The sequence below is a fragment of the Pezoporus wallicus genome, unplaced genomic scaffold, assembly GCF_028554395.1.
Source record: "Pezoporus wallicus isolate ANWC-B61680 ecotype Strahan unplaced genomic scaffold, APGP_CSIRO_Pwel_v1 contig_6464, whole genome shotgun sequence".
Classification (NCBI taxonomy): domain Eukaryota; kingdom Metazoa; phylum Chordata; class Aves; order Psittaciformes; family Psittacidae; genus Pezoporus; species Pezoporus wallicus.
Genome location: NW_026642130.1, coordinates 7182651 through 7201431, shown reverse-complemented (window position 1 = coordinate 7201431; position 18781 = coordinate 7182651).

Here is an 18781-nt window from a genome sequence, read left to right as displayed (position 1 = left end):
TTATTTTATTTTAGGGATTTTATATTTTTTGAAATTGAACCATTTTTATCTGGATAAGCAAATGCACGAGTTTTTATTTTACCCCTCAGGAAAAGTCACAGCCTGCAGAGAGCTGGTTTATGAAGCAGAATTTTTTTTTTCTCTGTTTGATATTTTGCCAAAATGGTTTCTTTCTGTAGAGGTGTTGCTCAGCTCTAGGCACATACTTTTAGAGCACTGTATATCAGGTGGACAAATAATTAAGTCATTAAGGACAAACCTTAAAGAACACTTCAAATTGAGAATGGTGACTGCAGTTTTTCGCACTTTCACTTGCTGCTAAACCACTGATATGCAAATGAGCACAGTGCAATATTTTGGGTGTAGGATAGACAATATGAAATGTATCCCCATATGTACTAGAAGTTTTTTGCAGATATCTCTATCTTTTCTATTTACATGACAGATTGCAGAGACTCCGAAGAAGCGGTTACTCTCATTTTCATGAAGTCTTTACAACTTTTTTTTAAATTTTCTTTATATTTACTTTAAACATCCCACATTGACATTATTGGTTCTTCAAACATGCACTTGCCTACGGCTATGAGAAGATCCCACATCCTGCACAGGTTGTTTTTGAGGCCAGGTGGGGTTGTAGTTACACAGGAAATATGCTGCTAAAGCAGTATTTCAGCTCAGAGCTCCTGAAACCCTTTCACTATGGACATCTCTGGCAATCCAAACATGAATCACATCCTTGATACCACCCTTACTCCTTGCCCCTTCTCCTGCAAAGGAGGAGACCAGCAGCTGCACCTAAAAGAAAACAAGGCAAAATTGGTACACATTTTTGGAATGGCTCAGTACTTGTGCTAAGCCCACCTATTTAACTGTGTAGTGTTCTTTCTGTCTTGTCCACTCAGGCAACCACTCTGTCTTTCAGTTTTTGTGTGCTCCCTTTTTTCTCTTAAAGATATTGCTGTTAAGCTTGCTGCTGTGGATACATGAACGGGCTCCTGCAAAAAATAGAGTGTTCAACTTGAAGGGAAAAGTTTAGTTCAAAAAGTAGATTTGTTTTTTTGTTGTTGTTGTTGTTCTCAATCATTAATACCAAGACAGATTATTCACTTTGGAAGAAATCAGAACAATTTACAGGGTGTGGTGTGTGTGCTGAGAAGAAGGGATTTTTGCTTTTAGAAAGATGTCAGCTGTACCTTATTTGAAGCTATTCAGCAAATTTAACTGTTTTGTTCAGTGAAAGACATCACAGTAATGTTGCAAAGCTTTTCCACTTTTAGCTTCCCTACTCTGCTTAACTTTCAAATCCAAATCGCATTTTTCTCCCAGCAGCCATCCCTTAGGAAGACTCCTCTAATGCCTTCCTTTTAGAGATCCTTGATGTGTAATACGAAAGGCCCTGCTCTGCCTTCTCCTCCCCACTTAAGCAATCCTCAGTAATGACCCAAATAAAAAGCAGAAAGAGAGCATAAGGTTAAACTTTAAATTAATAGATCAAAGGATAAGAATCCTAATTCTGAAATAAACTGACTATGGAAAAGGATTAAAACAGAGAGAGAGGATTATAGTACAATAATTGCAACAGAAGACTGTGAATGAATTGGATGGAAAGCGGGGTAAGCTTTATTCTGTATTTCTGAGCAAGCAAAATGAAGAGGATCTGAAAGATAATTAAAAATCCGAGTGGACTTAAGCAGGAGAGAAGACTGAAAACTCACAAGAAGATACTGCAATGAATTCCCTGCTGTGCCTGCCCAAGACCCATATCATATTCCTTCAAGGCAGATATCTACCTTTGTTTTGCATTCTAGGGAGGAAGACAATCATTGAAAGAATGCAAGATTTCAGCTAATTTCAGCTTTACTGCCACCTGCCACTGAGTCTCCAGAGGAGAGCTAGACTGAGCTATCAAGGAGAGGACATGAGGAATTACTTAGAAGTTGCCTGTTCAGCCACTATCAACCCTGCAACATAATAGCCCAGTGCTGCGTTTTGAAAGTAACATGTATTTCCAGAGAGTCCTCTGGAAGGAGGAGAAAAACTTGGGATATACACATGAATATGGCATAATAGATGGAGTTTACAGGTAGTCTATAAAGCCAAATTGAGTGGTGTGTTAACAATAAAGAAGTTGATAATGGATTCCAAAAGAGTGGAGATGGGGGGATAGTCTTGAAACTTGACCAAGATTAATTGCTGCAAAGCTTATTTATGTGTTTACACTGCGTAAGAGGAGCTTCTGCCAGCAATTTCCCTAGTGAAAAACAATGTGCAAATAAGACAGCTTTTAGGGAAAAACACAAACTGAGCATCTTTTCTATCATCTGAACCTTCATCTGAGGAACTGAGAACTGAACACACACGTCAGTGCATACAGGACTCAGTACCTCCTGAACAGAGTCATGGAAAAATAACAAATGAAGTCTTGGCCATACTGAAGTCAGAAGTGTTTAGACATTGCCTTCAACAAGGCCAGAATCATGATCTGTACCTTACTCATTAAATATTGCCACGCTACATTATTGCGGCATTTTACATCATTGTAACTATACAGGAAGTGCTGGTAAGGAGAGAAGGCTGCTTGATTCTTTCTTCAGTTAGTAAGAGAATTAACTGAGATTTCCACATCATCACCCTAAACCAGAAAAAGCTGGGTATCTTTAAGAAAAAAAAAAAACAAACAAACCCAAACCAACCAACCAAGCAAAAAAGAAAAAAGGAACAACAATGCAATGAGCCCACCCCTCAAAAATCCCAACCCCCTTCAATTTTAGATTTCTTAGCAGTCTTCTCTCTTACTGTTTATTCCCTACAAAAACTATAATAGTTTGGTATGTTTGAAGCTGCTTGCTATGGGAATGATGATGAAGTCTCAAGCAGAGAGTTATCATTTCAGTTTCAGGAATTTCAGAAAAGACAGAGGCAGTGCTGCGCCTTTATGTAATCTTTGCAGTAAAAAAGAGGGAAAAGTAACAGTAGTAATAGGTGTGGAAAATACAGACAGACTTTCTAGCAACTTACACAACTTTATAAAGGGGAAACATGTTACACTTTAATTTTCAAGCCTCATATTATTTAATCAGTAACCATAATTTTCATTCACATAATGTGTATATAAAAACATGATTTCCCATTTCTTATCATCTTTAATAAATGGAAAAAACGTTTGCATTCCCCCAAAGAGTAATCAACACTGTGCTAATAAGCTCAGGCCTAGGAACACTTTTTCAATAAGAAAAACATTACACATTATAAAATCAATAATGCTGCTTGACAAATGAGGCTGTGCATGAATTTTTTACATGAAATCATAGACTGAAGCCTAAATTTAAATTTGGCAATGCTTTCAAAGTCTCACGCTTTATGATAGCTATTCTGGAGAGTGAGCTGTACTGAAACTAATCACATAATTTAAAGGATACATTTGCTCTAGTACCGCAATAAAAATACATTACATCATGATAAAAGCCATCCTGATTCAACCTGCAGTGGAAATCTGTGAACATAGGGAATGTGGGATCACTGGGCTGCTGTTAATAAACCACGTAAATAAAACATTTAGCACCCTTCTAGCAGTCTTCATCTTCACAATGCTCCATAAATATTAACTAATTAATCCTCAGAACAGCTGGGAGATAGCTGAGAATTGGAACTGAGTGAGAAACTGGTAAAAAATCACCAGTTTGACAAACACAGTCCTTTTCTTTGTTTATAACTTATCCAGTTGCAAACTCTGCATATCATTAATTTGCCTGACATTGAAAATGGGACTGGAAATGCTTAATGTAAAATCAGTTTTGCTCTGTGAAATTACTCACTGCCACGTACACCAACAACCTGTCAGACTGTCTCAAATAAGGCACATTTCCAGCCTGTTCCTGTTCCAGGAACAAAGGCCATTCAGGTACATGGGTTCAGAGTAGTTCCAAGGCTCAGGAGCAGGGCCATGTACCACAATGGAATGTCTGTGCTGCATCAAGAGGAAGCCTCTTCAGGCCACTTGCCTGGCCCATGAGGGGTATATAGGCTGTGTGTATTAAGCACCTGCAGCTGGATCCATATCAGTGAACCACCAGAGCCTGGGTACTGCCCAAGAATTACACAACAGTTCATATTAGTTATTTCATTGCCAGCACAGTCCTTGGTATGTCTTCCCTTTGGTCAGACAATACGTAGGCACTGTTCAAGATTGGTGTAGCCCCATAAATCCCCAAACCAAGCCTTGGCTACAGCTGTCCTGTTTTAGGAGGCAAGACAATTTATCTGTACGGGTGCAAACTGTGCTGTACCAGCTGGTGATGTTTAGCCTCTTCTACAAAGTAGTACAGATGCAGCCTGCATTTCCAGAACAAGGCTGCATTCAGCTAAACTGACATAATCTGCATGAATGCAGCAACACAGATGTTTGCCAGCTAAGGACTGAACTGTTTAGCCTGTTCTTTAGGAAAGGTGAGATAAGACTGCATTAATGTCACTTTCTCTTAGGTTTTACTTTTCCAGCATGGTACAAATCCGTCAAACTCCAGAAACAGAGTGTAGTCTGAGGACTCTGCTTACAGGACAGAATCACCCAGGTATGGTGGCTGGAGCTGCCCCTACCAGTGCCTTTTAATGCACCAGAGAACTTGTGGGTCCATCCATTCTTCCACATCTGCACAGTGATGGCAACTTAAAACCCCCTACTAAAACATTTCTGCTTTCCTCTTCTACTGGGTTTACATGGTAAGGTGTTTATGTCTTGCATTTATATTTGGGGTGGATTTTCTCATACAAGACCCAATCCCATAGGAACTTTGGCTGCTCTGTAGGAACACAGAGAGCAAAATCTTCAGCAGTGATCCAGAATTTCCACCACACACCAGTATCCATGGGATCTCTAGTATTTTGTTCCTCTAAAAGCCTGTAAACTGAAAGACCTAGATTACTACACAGAACAGTATCAGTCACTTACAGGGTAGGTTGAAAACAAAACTCCTAATCTACCAAACAACAGTTATGTTAGCCTTCACTGAAAACTCAGAACACAGGGAACATCTTGAAAATTTTATCTCTTTTCCTATTTCCCTACAGTAGAAAAATAAGGAGTTTCTAAAACAAGCCAATATTGTTAAAATGAAAGCAAAAATGATGGATATGAATATGGATATGTGCTTTATTTTAAGCCCTTTATTGTTGAAGAAAGGAACACAGTAAACCATAATGGTTCAGCATTGATTATTTGTTTTCCTATTTTGTTAATGGATGGATAATTTAATCATTATTAAAATAATTTGACAATGTGTTACCAAGAATGAAAAATTAAATAATGTATTTGGGGACTGCAACCTGTTGTTGTAGAAGTAGAAATGAAACATTTTCTTCACTAAAAATTCCTAAGGAGTTTGAGTCCTTCTATAGATTACTGACAAGAGATAAAAATAAATGGTCCATGATTTATCATTTGCCAGAGGAGGTTTGCAACTATCTCTTCAGAGGCATGGTACCAGACCCTGTGTGTATGACCTAACCCTGCAGGCAGCATCTGTACCCATTTCCCAGGGTCTTGATTAACCTCGTTAGTGAAATCTAGGCCTGTGACGTGCTCTATCATAACAATCTCAGAAGGCAGGGAATGTGACAGTAACTGTAGCACTGACTCTCCTTTAGTAGCTCTGATATAACTTCAAATAAACCTTGCTCTAGCCTGATCCAGTCATCATCTTGGATGATACCTTGTAGAACAGATGCTTCCTGACTCAGACAAGGTTCCTGCTGGAGTCATCTCTGAGCTTCACTGCCCCCTGTACTCAGATTGCCCTGACTGTGAAAGGAGGAACAGTAAGGACAAACTGTGACCAGTTCCTTCCTCCAAATCCTCATTTTCCTCAGGTGCTGCTGTGCTCCTGCATGGAGCTGTTGTGGTGCAACTTGTTCATAAATATTTAGAGTAAATGAGAAATAGCTGTGATACACAAAACCTCACATTACAAAAGTATCCATCATAGTCAATCTGGAGCTGATAAGAGTTGTGGAGGAAGTTGGTAACACTAGGTGACTGGATGAAAAAAAACTACTAAAATTCAGTATTAGTAAGTACTACAAGACTGGGACTGGTCTTGTTCAATATCTTTGTTGATGACATGGACAGTGGGATTGAGTGTGCCCTCTTCAAGTTTGCCAATGACACCAAGCTGTGTGGTTCGGTTGATACGCTGGAGGCAAGGAATGCCATTCAGAGGGACCTTGACATGCTTGTCAGGTGGGCGGATGCCAACCTTATGAAGTTTAACGATGCCAAGTGCAAGGTCCTACACGTGGGTAGGAGCAATCCCAGGCACAACTACAGGTTGGGCAGAGAAGAGATTCAGAGCAGCCCTGCAGAGAAGGACTTGGGGGTGTGGGTCAATGAGAAACTTAACATGAGCCAACAGTATGCACTCACAGCCCAGAAAGCCAACCGTATCCTGGGTTGCATCAAAGGGAGTGTGACCAGCAGGTCGAAGGAGGTGATCCTGCCCCTCTACTCTGCTCTTGTGAGACCTCACCTGGAGTATTGTGTGCAGTTCTGGTGTCCTCAACATAAAAAGGACATGGAACTGTTGGAACAAGTCCAGAGGAAGTCCACGAGGATGATCAGGGGGCTGGAGCACCTCCTGTGTGAAGATAGGCTGAGAAAGTTGGGGCTGTTCAGCCTGGAGAAGAGAAGGCTGCATGGAGACCTCATAGCAACCTTTAAGTATCTGAAGGGGGGCCTATAGGGATGCTGGGGAGGGACTCTTCATTAGGGACTGTAGTGATAGGACAGGGGGTAACGGGTTCAAACTTAAACAGGGGAAGTTTAGATTGGATATAAGGAAGAAGTTCTTTACTGTAAGGGTGATGAGGCACTGGAATAGGTTGCCCAGGGAAGCTGTGAATACTCCATCCCTGGCAGTGTTCAAGGCCAGGTTGGATGGAGTCTTGGGTGACATGGTTTAGTGTGAGGTGTCCCTGCCCATGGCAGGAGGGTTGGAACTTGATGATCTTAAGGTCTTTTCCAACCCTAACTATTCTATGATTCTATAACAAAGACTCATTGTACAAACATCATCCAAAATAAAGGCCAAGCAGAGTACCACGGATAGTCGATAATGAAACAGCAAACAAAAAAAAAAGTTATGCTAATATATAAACTCAAAGTGCCTTCAAATTTTGACTAGTATCCTCAGTTTCAGAGACCTGAAAAAGGTTTTGCTTCTGTCACTAACCCAGTTTTTTGTTTCCAGCTACCCCACAGCTCACCAGCTACCCCAGCAGCAAAATGCTGCCGTTTTTCTTAGCAAGAGGCAAGTGGCAACATGATGCAGACTAAGTGTGAGCTCACTACAGATGAGGCAACCTCATCATATAACACACCACAGGAAGGAGACTTCATCCCTCTTTCCTCCATCATACCATGGCTGTGTACAGATTATAGTTTTGACCCTCCTTTCAAAGGAGGATCTGACAGTCTTTACCATTCCCAGTCAGGAATATTCTTTAGTGTGCCCTAAAATGGCTGATTAAAACATTATTTCTGCCTACTATTTCTTAGGTGGACTAAATAAACAGACTGAAGTATAAGATGCGAAGTGGGAGGAAAAAGATCCTAGTCTGGGGTTTTGATGTCAAAAGTGATAAGTATTAATTATTTCTAATTAAGTTAAAAGGCAAAAAAAAGTTTTGGCTTGTATGACCACTGGGAAATAGGCAATTATTATCTATCCATTTACACAACACCAGACTGTTCTTTATCTCTGGCCTTTGGGCACAATTATAACATTTAAATACAGTTTATACAATTTTACTATTAGTTATGAAAGCCTGATATCTGACACACACTGATGTTCCATACTTCACGCTAAAGAATTGCTTTATGGGGCAATTAGAACAAAAGAAAACAATAGGTTTAAAACTAGTCAATAGACAGCAAAAATGAACTAGCTCCACTCCATAAACTTCAAAAGTGAATTAGCCCCAAGGACGAGTAGGAGATGGATATGATAGGCATTTGAGTAACTTAAGTCAGAGGAAATTCAGATACACAAATGAGGGGAAGCAAAATAGTATCCACTAGTCTGTGGAAAGTTTCCCCAAAAGGAGGTCTTGAAACATATGAAAACTCAGTGTAACAGTAGAATGGGGAATTCTCTTAGGGGAAATATGCTTATAATAGAAAATGAATGGCTAGATGGCATAAAGTAAGATGGAAAAGCAGAAGCTCCCTGCTTTTAGAGAAGCTGAAAAGGGACCTATTAGAGTACATTCAAAAGGTATCTCTTGGAGCACTTGCTGTTACTTGAAAAAAAGCCAGCAGCTGTGAAGAAATCTTCAGTAGGGCTGAAAAACAATGCTGAAGTGAGGAAGAATAGGCCCTACTCAGTTTTGGACTTTGAAGAAAGAAATATGCTTTTTACTCATGCAATTACTCCAAAATTATTCTAGTTCTGCAAACCACCATGGGTCAGCATTTACTTTGAAATGCCTTGAAGTTTTTCAGATGGAAAAAATGGAAATTTCCAGATCTGCTGAGTAAGAGTAGACCACTGTATTTTTCCAGCAGAAAAGTACATGAAGTTGCTCAGGAGTACCTGTTTCACTTTAAATTCACAGCCCACCTTTGCTTGAATTAACTTGCAACTGCAGACAAGTCTTAAGAGAAACGTTTATAAAATGTCAAAGTAATAGAAATATCCTGTAGTCAATTGGCTCATTCAGGTCTTTAGATGCAGATTATTATTTTTTTTTCTTTATTGCTTTGTGGCACATGTGCAGTAGTGTCAAATAAGATCAGATATTACAATATATCCTGATTTAATTCACTGACACGATGCATAAACACTATTTTGTTCTTTGACAGTGATGGCATGTCAGTTTACAAGAAGCTTCTGAAAGGGTTCAGGTGCTAGAGGTAAGACTTTGGCTAAAGATGGAAGGATGGACTGAAGTGGAGCCAAGATACTCTGATGCACACTAAAAACCAGCATGTACTTTAGAGAAAGGGAAGAATATGCTAGTCAAGGATGGTTTTGGTGAAAATCAAGGTTCAAAGATTTGGGGGAGTGTGTTAAAACAGAAGGGAAAAACCCTATTACCAGTATTATGTGTAACATTACCTCTTGGGAAAGGATGGAAAACCACAGTCTGAGATACTGCAGCTTCAGGCAGGCTGAAATGGGATTGTAAGTAAACGTCCAGTAAGAAAAGAAATACAGAGGTATCCCAAGAGAGTTCCTGTGTAGTGTCTCAGGGTTATATTTTAGAAAATCATCTAGTCCTACTAAGAAATTGCCATCCCAGCTCCAGTTAGATTTTTCAACCAAAAAATATTCCTGCATTTTGTTCTTCCTAAATTTGCAACATATTTTTAAGAGCAATAATAATTAACTGCTGGAATAGCAACACAAGAGTTTCTTGCTTATGTACTTGAGAATCAGATTAATTTACTTAACCAGTCTGCAGTGGATTGATTAACCACAGATTAGCTACTGATTAACCTTGTAGCCTTTTCAAAGATGGTGTGTTCCAAGGTAATCTTCAAACTCATATGACCAACATTCTTTTCAAGGAAAGGTTTATAGTAAAAGATTTTTTTTTTCTTAAACTGGATGATATAGATGGAGAAGTGAAGACACACTCAACCAAGAAGACAGTCCACATTTTCAACTGCGTTCTTTGGCCTACTAACAGATATTACTTCTTCCTTCTTATTTCTCTACAGCTTTCAACCATTAAACATACAAAAATAGTATTACTGTATACTCTTTCTTCTTAGTGGTAGGACTTCACAGTTGGTCTTAGATATGATTTGTGTTCAGCTCATCAAACACTCACAGTCTAACTGGTAAAGTGAACTATGCTCCTCACTAGTAAATTTTACTTTGATCATCAATGATAACCTTATACTTTTTCCCACATGCTAAAAAAGTGTTAAAATACATGTGTCCGAGAAAAAAAATTTTGAAAAATTCTGCCATAGAATGACAGTGCATTTACAATTTTATCATCCATCAGTAAGAAAAGGTTACAACCCATTTAATGTGCCATGTGCATTTTATGTCTTTCTAGTATCCTAATGAAAGTGTTATGCACTACCAAGTCAAATAACTTGCAGAATGTAGTACATCAATACTATTACTTTAAAAACTAGCTTGTAATCTGAAAAAAAAAGATATCACGTTAGTTTGACAGGATCTATTTTCCATAAACTTGTGTTGATTGGCATTAATTCCATCCTTCAGCTCTTTAGTACCTGAGCCCTGTATCAGATGTTCCCTTGTTTCACCGAAGATCAATATCAGCCTGACAGGCCTATAATTACTTGGGTTGTCCCATATACCATTTTTAAATATTGCCACAATATTAGTTTTCTACTGGTCTTAATTAAATGTCTTTACTTCTGCATATGTGCATCTATCTAGCTCAGTATCTGGCTTCCATCACAATGATCTGACATTCTAGCAGATAATGCAAAAGCAGAAATTCACATTGAAAATGACAGCACAAGATCAAAAGAAAGAGATGTCTTAAATAAAAGTGACTCATCTCTTCCTAACCAACTTCATCCTCTCTCCCAATGCTCTTTCCTTCCTACAAATGGAAAAGGCTAAGAGAAGCGATGCTTCTTGTAAGGTGGCCTTACAAGGTAGCCTCTGAGGAGAAGCTGGCTAAACCAACAAAAATGCCAGAGACAGCTCTGAGTCATATTGATTAATGCACTACTGGAAGGCACCCAGTGAGGAAGAAGGCACACAAACCCAGCTAGAATAGAAAAATCTGGCTCTGGCTGATTTATATGACAGGAGACAAAGTGCTTGGTATTTAGAAGAAAGGTAGAAAATTGCAGCTGTGCATGACAGAGTCAAAAGCTTAGTTTCAGGTGGCCTACATTTCAACCAAGCCCTGGCCCCTGCTGTTTTCTATTGACTGTGTGCCTCTGAAGGTCTACAGCCAGACAATAGGAAGTACTGTGAATGGGGACAGAGATAGAATTTAGGCCACATCAATTTTCATCTAACAACTGTGATGTGTGTGTGTGTGTGAGAGAGGGATAGGCCAAAGAGTGAATATTATCAATTTTATATTTTTTAATTCCAAAGAGAGAGTGGTCAGTCACTGACATAAGTGCCCAGGTGTCTGTGGGATCTGCATCCTTGGATGTGTTCAGACTTTGGCTGGATTCAGACCTGAGAAACTGGATATAACTTTGAAGTGAGCTATGTTTTGAGCAGAAGGTTGGTTTAGATGACTTCCTGAAGACATTTTCAACCTAAATTACTCTACAGCTATAATTTTAGAGACTGTATTAGATATGTAGCAGAGTGCAGAAGTGTGAACAATACTCAGTAAGATAAAGCAAGGTTATTAACACTGAGCTACAAAATTATGAGTAGACAGAACTACTATTTTACTGTCTGATTATTATTCTTTTCTAAAGAAATCTGTGGAAAGAGCCAGCAACAACAGCATTGACTTTGAAGCAACAAATCCATCAGATCTGTGCCAAGTAGTTATAGATGCAACACAACAGGAAATGTCCAGACAGGCAGAAGAAAATGATCTTCAGTTGCACTTTATATAGCTTTGATAGTTAAGCAGTTGAAGACATTTATAAGGATTTCTTGCTTTTGAAATATTTACAAGATTTCCAAAATCTTAATGCTTTAGTTCAAAAGTTAAATTCTAACTAGGTAGGCTAAATACAATTAAAAAAATCATAGAAAATATCTATAATTTTGTAGCAGAAAATTCCTTTAGCACCTCTTTTAAGAAGCTGATATAGTCCACAGAAACAGTATACTAAACAGCTTTAATCACATATGCCAGTCTTTGTAATCCTAAATACCCAGTCTCAGAGAATTGCTGGTTACTAAACAGCATTTAAATAGTGCTTAGAAAATAAAAATAGCTATATAAGACATATTATAACATTATTTTAGGGTCCTCATAATTTTTTTTCATTTGCTATCACAAACTGCAAGTCCAACATGCAATGCAAATCCTCCTCAGTTGTAGTCAACACTCTTTTAAGGAACTACCTGTCTTAAAGATTGTATTGCAAGATTCCAAAGATGGAATTTACATCTGATGCAAAAACATTTATGAGCACAAGACTTAAATTTTTAAAAGTCTTTTTCATTAATTCTACCATTTTCCACCTTTTAATTGAAATGGAGATACTTAGCTTGCTTAAGAACTTGATCATAGAATCATAGAACCGTTTAGGTTGGGAGAGAACTTTAAGATCATCAAGTTTAGCAGGTAACCTAGCACTGCCAAGTCCACCACTAAACCACATCTAAGCACCACATCTTCAAAACTATACTTCAGAAAATATTTACCAGGCTCTGGCCAGTTCAGGTTTGAATTCTCTAAGGATTTTTCAAGATTTACATTACTTGATGCAAAATGGACTGAATCAATTCATGGTGAATATCTAAGGTTTAAAAGGAAAAAAAAAAGAAATCACACAGAAGGCTGCAATCAAGCAGAATGTGTGTATGAAAGTTTGAACATTTGTTCTGAAATAACAGGTTGCTCAAAGAAGAAACGCAAGGAGTGATTTCTTTTTTATTCACTCATGGTTTTGGATTCTGAAGTTAATTGCAATCAGAAGGCAAATCAGAAGGTATTGAATACCCCACAGCATACAATAATTTAACAGAAACAACATGCAACCTTACAGAATCCACCATGAGCCCAAGGAAAACGTCATCTAAGTCTAGCACTTTCTGAATGCAAATACTGCTTACCATGCAAAGAATGAGAAGCAGAATCACCACTGCCATCATTTTAAAAGAAAAAAAGTATTATCATGCACAAGAGTACCAATGTCATCCAAGCACACAGATGCTGGAAAACTTTTCAGGTTCTGAAAAGGTTTCATACCCTTGTAAATGGAGGAAGAAATGAAGAATTTAAATTCGACTCTTCTCTGTTCCAGTTCCTGTGGCTGCAAACAAGATGCCTCACTTTTTTATTCACTCTATGAACCTAACTGAGCAATGTAATTTCCATTCACACAACTGAAAATCTAAATTTTAGATATCTTAGTATTCTGTGTCACAATGCTTAAGTGTCTTCCTATATTCTGCCCTCACAGGATACTTAGTAGTTTGTTTACAGATTGTTAATTAATAGTGTTTTAAAAGCGATGATAACGATGCCAATCTAGCTTAATAACATCCAAGCTACAGATATATAATAACGTCCTGATAAATGAAACAACAGAAGCATTCATTTTGTCCCAATTGTGAAGTTTCCTAGCTACTTATTGCTCATTTGTTTTCCTGTTTTGTTTAAGAGTTTAACTAAAAACTACCTATTGGTTCTACCTTCTGTTAGTACATTATTTTTCCTTAGCTACATCTGAATAGGCAAAATAATGGAAAAGAGATGTCTTCCAGAGCAATCCTGAATGAAAAAGTCCATGCTGTGAACTGACTCAGGAAAAGTCTTCTAAGAAATCTTGAAATCTTGAAAGCATGTTTTCTGCAGACAGGCAGACAGAGAGAAAGAGAGAAGGAAAAGAAAGATGTGTCAGTGTGAGTGAACTTAGGAACCCAAAAACCATTAACAGCTTACTGCATAGGGATATCAGGCTCATGGAGCAGCAGTCAAAAGAAATGAAAATGTTGTCAGACAAGAGATCAGAATCCATCCATTTAGTGTTCTCATTTTCCATCTGGAGTTCCTTCTTGTTTCTTTATTTTTTTTCTTTTCTCCTTTTCCATTTTTTTTCTTTTGTTTTCCCCTTGTTAAGCAAATCATATGTAGGTTAAACCAGAATGGATCCAAGTCTCTAAAGGAAAGGCTGAAGAACTTCATCTGGTTTTGTGCTTCAGTGAGAACTTTCAGAACACCTTCACAGATGATATTCAAGACTTGCTAAGCAAAGAATAACAGCATGTGAGTGGAAAGTGGAATTGAAAGTCTTAAACTCAGAAAATTAAGAATACATAAAACCCACACCAGCATTAAATTGCCCCAAATTCCACATTAATATTCTCAGTTTTCATAACTGTATAAATATCAGCTATCATGTTGACATCATCTATGATAATCTACATGCATTTTAATTTTCAGTCAAATTTAAATTTGTGAGAATGAGACTAGCATAAATACATATACTTTTTATCCACATACAAATACTCATGACAACCCTTCTTTGAAACGCTTATCATCCTTTGGAGTGGAGAAAAAAATTTAAACAAGACAGGACTGTCTGTCATGTCTGACAGTCTTCTTGCCATTTCTGTGAAAACCTGCGAGAATTTGTCCAAAGTAGATGTCAAAACCAAATAAATATATATCTTTTTAAATAACTCAGTCTTTACATCATCATAAAGGACTTCTGCAATTAGAACAGCAACAGGCTGTATTCCCTCTTTCATGACCACTTCCACCCTTTTCCAATTTTCCACACCATCCTGTTGTCATTAAATGGCTAAGTAAGCTCAAATCTCCAGGAAATTCTGAATGTTTTCTCTCTGAAGTTTGCATAAAGCTGAATAAGAGTGAAAACTGGAACATAAAACATGACTACCTAAGCCCCTTTCTACTGGCACCCAAGCAAGTGCTCTGTGAATGCTCAAGGATCTATTTTCAAACCAGGAAGGAGAAGCTGGAAGGTAGAGGGAAAGAGATGACTGTGATTTGGGGACAGGAGTCATGGAAGGAGGCTTAAATAAAGAGGACAGAAGACAACTGCTAGACAAGAGTGAACATGCAAGGAGACCAGCAGTGAACATCAGTGTGGAAAAAAGACAAGCCAATACTTGGTGAAGGAAAAGTGGGCTTCGATCAACTTGGTTGGATGAATTAGAGTCCATTGGACTAGGAGCTGGTGTGAGAAGCAGAGAGGTTGAAGACTAAGACTTCTAAGAGAAGAGTCCTTGCTTAGGAAGCAATGTTGAAAGCTACATAAGGGCAGTAAGAAAAAGAATAAATGCAAACCAGAAAGAAGAACAAGACTTCCCAGCAAAGTGTTGGGAAGTCAGCCAGGTACACTAACCTACACTTAGTATGTACTTACTGTTGTGCACCGGGTAGTCACGATCCCAGTTGTTCACATCAGGAGCCTGGCTTGAATGTGCTACATCCCTGTTGCCTGGTATTTCCTTCCTATGAAACATATAATTTACACACACATATGCTGTTCATGTTCAGGCCCCTTGGGGTAGTAGGTCATACTTTTTCTTCACATTCAGAGAGCTGGAACCACCCCATAATACCTCCTCCTACTAAAATCCAGGACTTTGTGGAAAACCTCTGTTCTCTCCCCACCTAGGCTGCATGAGATTTTTAGTACCCTTAACCAGAGCAAGCTGAGGACTTCACACTGGATCTCAGGAGTATCCCACTGCCCACTGACAGCTTCCATTGCCAAAGGGTAAAAAAAAATAATCCCCCAATGCAATTCAGAGCTTGTCTTTCAGCTAACCAATAGGTACTGTACACAACTGAGGGTCCAGGACTGGGGGAATTAGCTTGGGAGGAAAAATGATAAAAAGCTGGTTATAGGTTCCACTTACAAAGCAGAGAAAAACTGCAGGGTAAAGCTACAGGGTTCAGCCCTACTGTAGAATAGAAGTGTCCCAGCATGATGCCTGACTGCTTCATTTCTGCTTGCACACAGGTCCACATACAGACCTTCTACCATGGAACCTTGACTTTGCTTGAGGCAGAGAATGGATGGTGCCCAAATCATACCAGTTTTACCTCTGGTTCTTGCCCAGTGCATAGCCCATAGCAATTACTTTTGGATGCTTGACTTCACAAACAAAGCAGCTGTCTTTCAAAATAGTTCAGGGTATTCGCTTGTAATATTAAAAAAGATACCAAGATACACCATTAAAGCTCAAATTTATCATTTTTACCCTTCTACAAAAACAGTGTTGAAAAAATAAATAAGGGCAAGAAAGATTCACTGAAAACTACATAAAATACTCATTGCAGATACAGTAAGATCAGTCTAAAAGGTTTTAATCTGCCTTGCAGATCAATATAATTTGTCCAATACAAAATCCAACAACAGCAATTTGTGACTGAGATGGGTCGGGTACTAGGGATTTTGCATCTTTAGCTCACCAAAAGGTAAAAACTAAAAGTAAGCACATATAAATGTTTGCAGTATGCAACCATTATGCACCTTTTGCACTTGAAAGTGAGTTTCATGAAACACGGGAGTCGTTATTTTTGAGTCTCGTGGTGATTTGGGTGGTAGTTTAGATGCCAAGGAAACCTGATGAACTGCAGTGAATTGGGACCTTACTGCTTATGTGTGCGTCATTCAACATTGATCTTGATACCCCTCAACTAGAACCTAGAGGGAAGGGAAGAAATGTAGTATGTGCTGGAGAAGGTCCAGAGAAGGGCCACAGAAATGATCACATGGATGGAGCACCTCTCCTGTAAGGAAAAGCTGAGAAAAGTTAGGGTTGTTCAGCTCAGAAAAAAGATTAGAAGGAGACCTTATTGCTGCCTTTCAGTTCTTAAAAGGTGTCTATAAGATGGGGAGAGACATTTTAGCAGGGCCTGTTGCAATAGAATGAGGGGCGATGTTTTTTAACTAAAAAAGAGGAGATTCAGGCTGGATGTGAGGAAGAAATTTTTTTACAAGAGTGGCAAAATCCTGGCACAGGTTGCCCAGACAGGTGGTGCATGCACCACCATCCCTGGAGATGTTTAAGACCAGCTTGGATGTCGTTCTGGGCAACCTGATCTAGATGAAGATGTCCCTACTCATTGCAGGGGAGTTGGACTAGATGACCTTTGAAGTCCTTTCCAACCCAAATTATTCTATGAGGGTGGTGAGGCACTGGAACAGGTTGCTCAGAGAAGTGGTAAATGCTCCATTCCTGGCAGTGTTCAAGGACAGGTTGGACAGAGCCTTGGGCAACATGGTCTAGGGTGTGTGGTCCCTGTCGTTGGCAGGGGGGTTGGAACTAGATGATCTTAAGCTCCTTTCCAACCCTAACTAGTCTATGATTCTATTATCATAGACACAAATTACCCTTATCTATCTGCTGTTCATACAAGTTCTGTGAACTTCTCAGGAAAGACATAGAAGTAATAAGTAGAACTGCTTTAGATAGACTTTTTAACTTATAGAAACATCTGAGTCTTTTGATACTGTGAAGAATCTCTTACATGGTGTTGAATGTACATTATGCATTCCTAATAATTTAGTAAGTAGAACTGTAATAAACAGCAAACAATTAAAAAAACAAAGTTCTTCTCAGAGCCTTATCTTTTCCAGGCTGAACAACTTCAGCTCTCTCAGCCTGTCTTCAAAGGAGACATGCTCCAGCTCTCTGATCATCTTTGTGACCTCCTTTGCACTCACTCTGCTTGCAGGTGACGTCTGACAAGAGTAGAATAGAGGATCAAAATTACCTCCCTGGACCTCCTGGGCACACTTCTTTTGATGCAGCCAAGCATATGGTTGGCTTTCCACACTGCAAGTGCACATTGCTGGGTCATGTTGAGCTTTTCATCAACCAGCACCCTCAAGCCCTTGTCGTCAGGGCTGCTCTCAATCTGTCCTCCTCCCAGCCTGTATTTGTGCTTGGAATTTTCCTGACCCAGGTATAGGACCCTAAACTTGGCCTTGTTGAACTTCATGGGGCTTATACAGGCCCACTTCTCCAGCCTGTCAAGGACCCTCTGGATGTTATCCCTTCACTCCAGTGTATCAACCACACCACACAGCTTGGTGGTGTTGGCAAACTTGCTGAGGGTGCACTCAATCCCACTGTCTATGCCACCAACAAATATGTGAAAATCACTGGTCCCCAGACCAACCCCTGAGGAAAGTCACACTTTAACACATTCATATTTGTATTTATAATAAATCAGTTTATATACCCCTAGTTAATATTTGCTTAGGGCTTATGTTGATTTCACAATACATGCAATTTTCTGACTCCATCTTTATCTTCAGGGATTAGATTAAATTGAGCAGCCATGTAGTAATTTAGTTTTATCTCGTGCCTTACAGTTTTATGTTCTTGTAATAGCACTTTCTTTCTCTATTTTATTTAATTAAATATATCTTATTCCACAACGGCAACAATTTTTTAATTTATTTCCTAAACAGCTGCCATTGTGGTAAGTTTTTTGTGGGGAGAGAATACCTATTTTAAAGACATTTAGAACAGAAACTATCAAGTGCAGAGGGGAGGAAAGGATTAGGATTTGAATTTGGCATAAGTATGCTTTCAGATTGAATCTGAAATGCTTCTCTGGCTGGAATCTGGCTGAAATGCTTCTCTGGCTGGAATCTGGAGCTAAATAGCTATATCTTCAGATGACCTTTCTTCTGTGATTTGCTTGTTCTTTTGTCTTGGGGGGGGGAAGTTGTTTCTTTCTTTTTATAAAGGAAGTGCTTTTTTTGGAAAAAAAAAAAGAGTAGCTTAATCTTTGCCAAGTTATGTTGCAAGATTTGTGATGATGATTTTTGCCTTTGGCTTGACTTACAGTAAAATAGCAGGTAAATACTAATTTTTTTTTTTTTAATTTCCATCATTTTAGCACGACATAGTAAATTTTGATGCTGATGAGGGCAAGGCTAATTGACAGCATATCCATAATAAAAAGCAATGAGTCTGAACACAAGGACTTAGAGTTTCCTCACCTTCTTCAGTTTAAATGGACAAACTGTTTTGAAAAAAACAGCAGGTACATTGAGTCCTGGTGCAGATGATGTTAAACTGGTTTAATCCCAGGTTGACTAGAATGTGCAAAGTGAATGTATTTACTGACAGCACTGGCAGCTTCTTTGGTA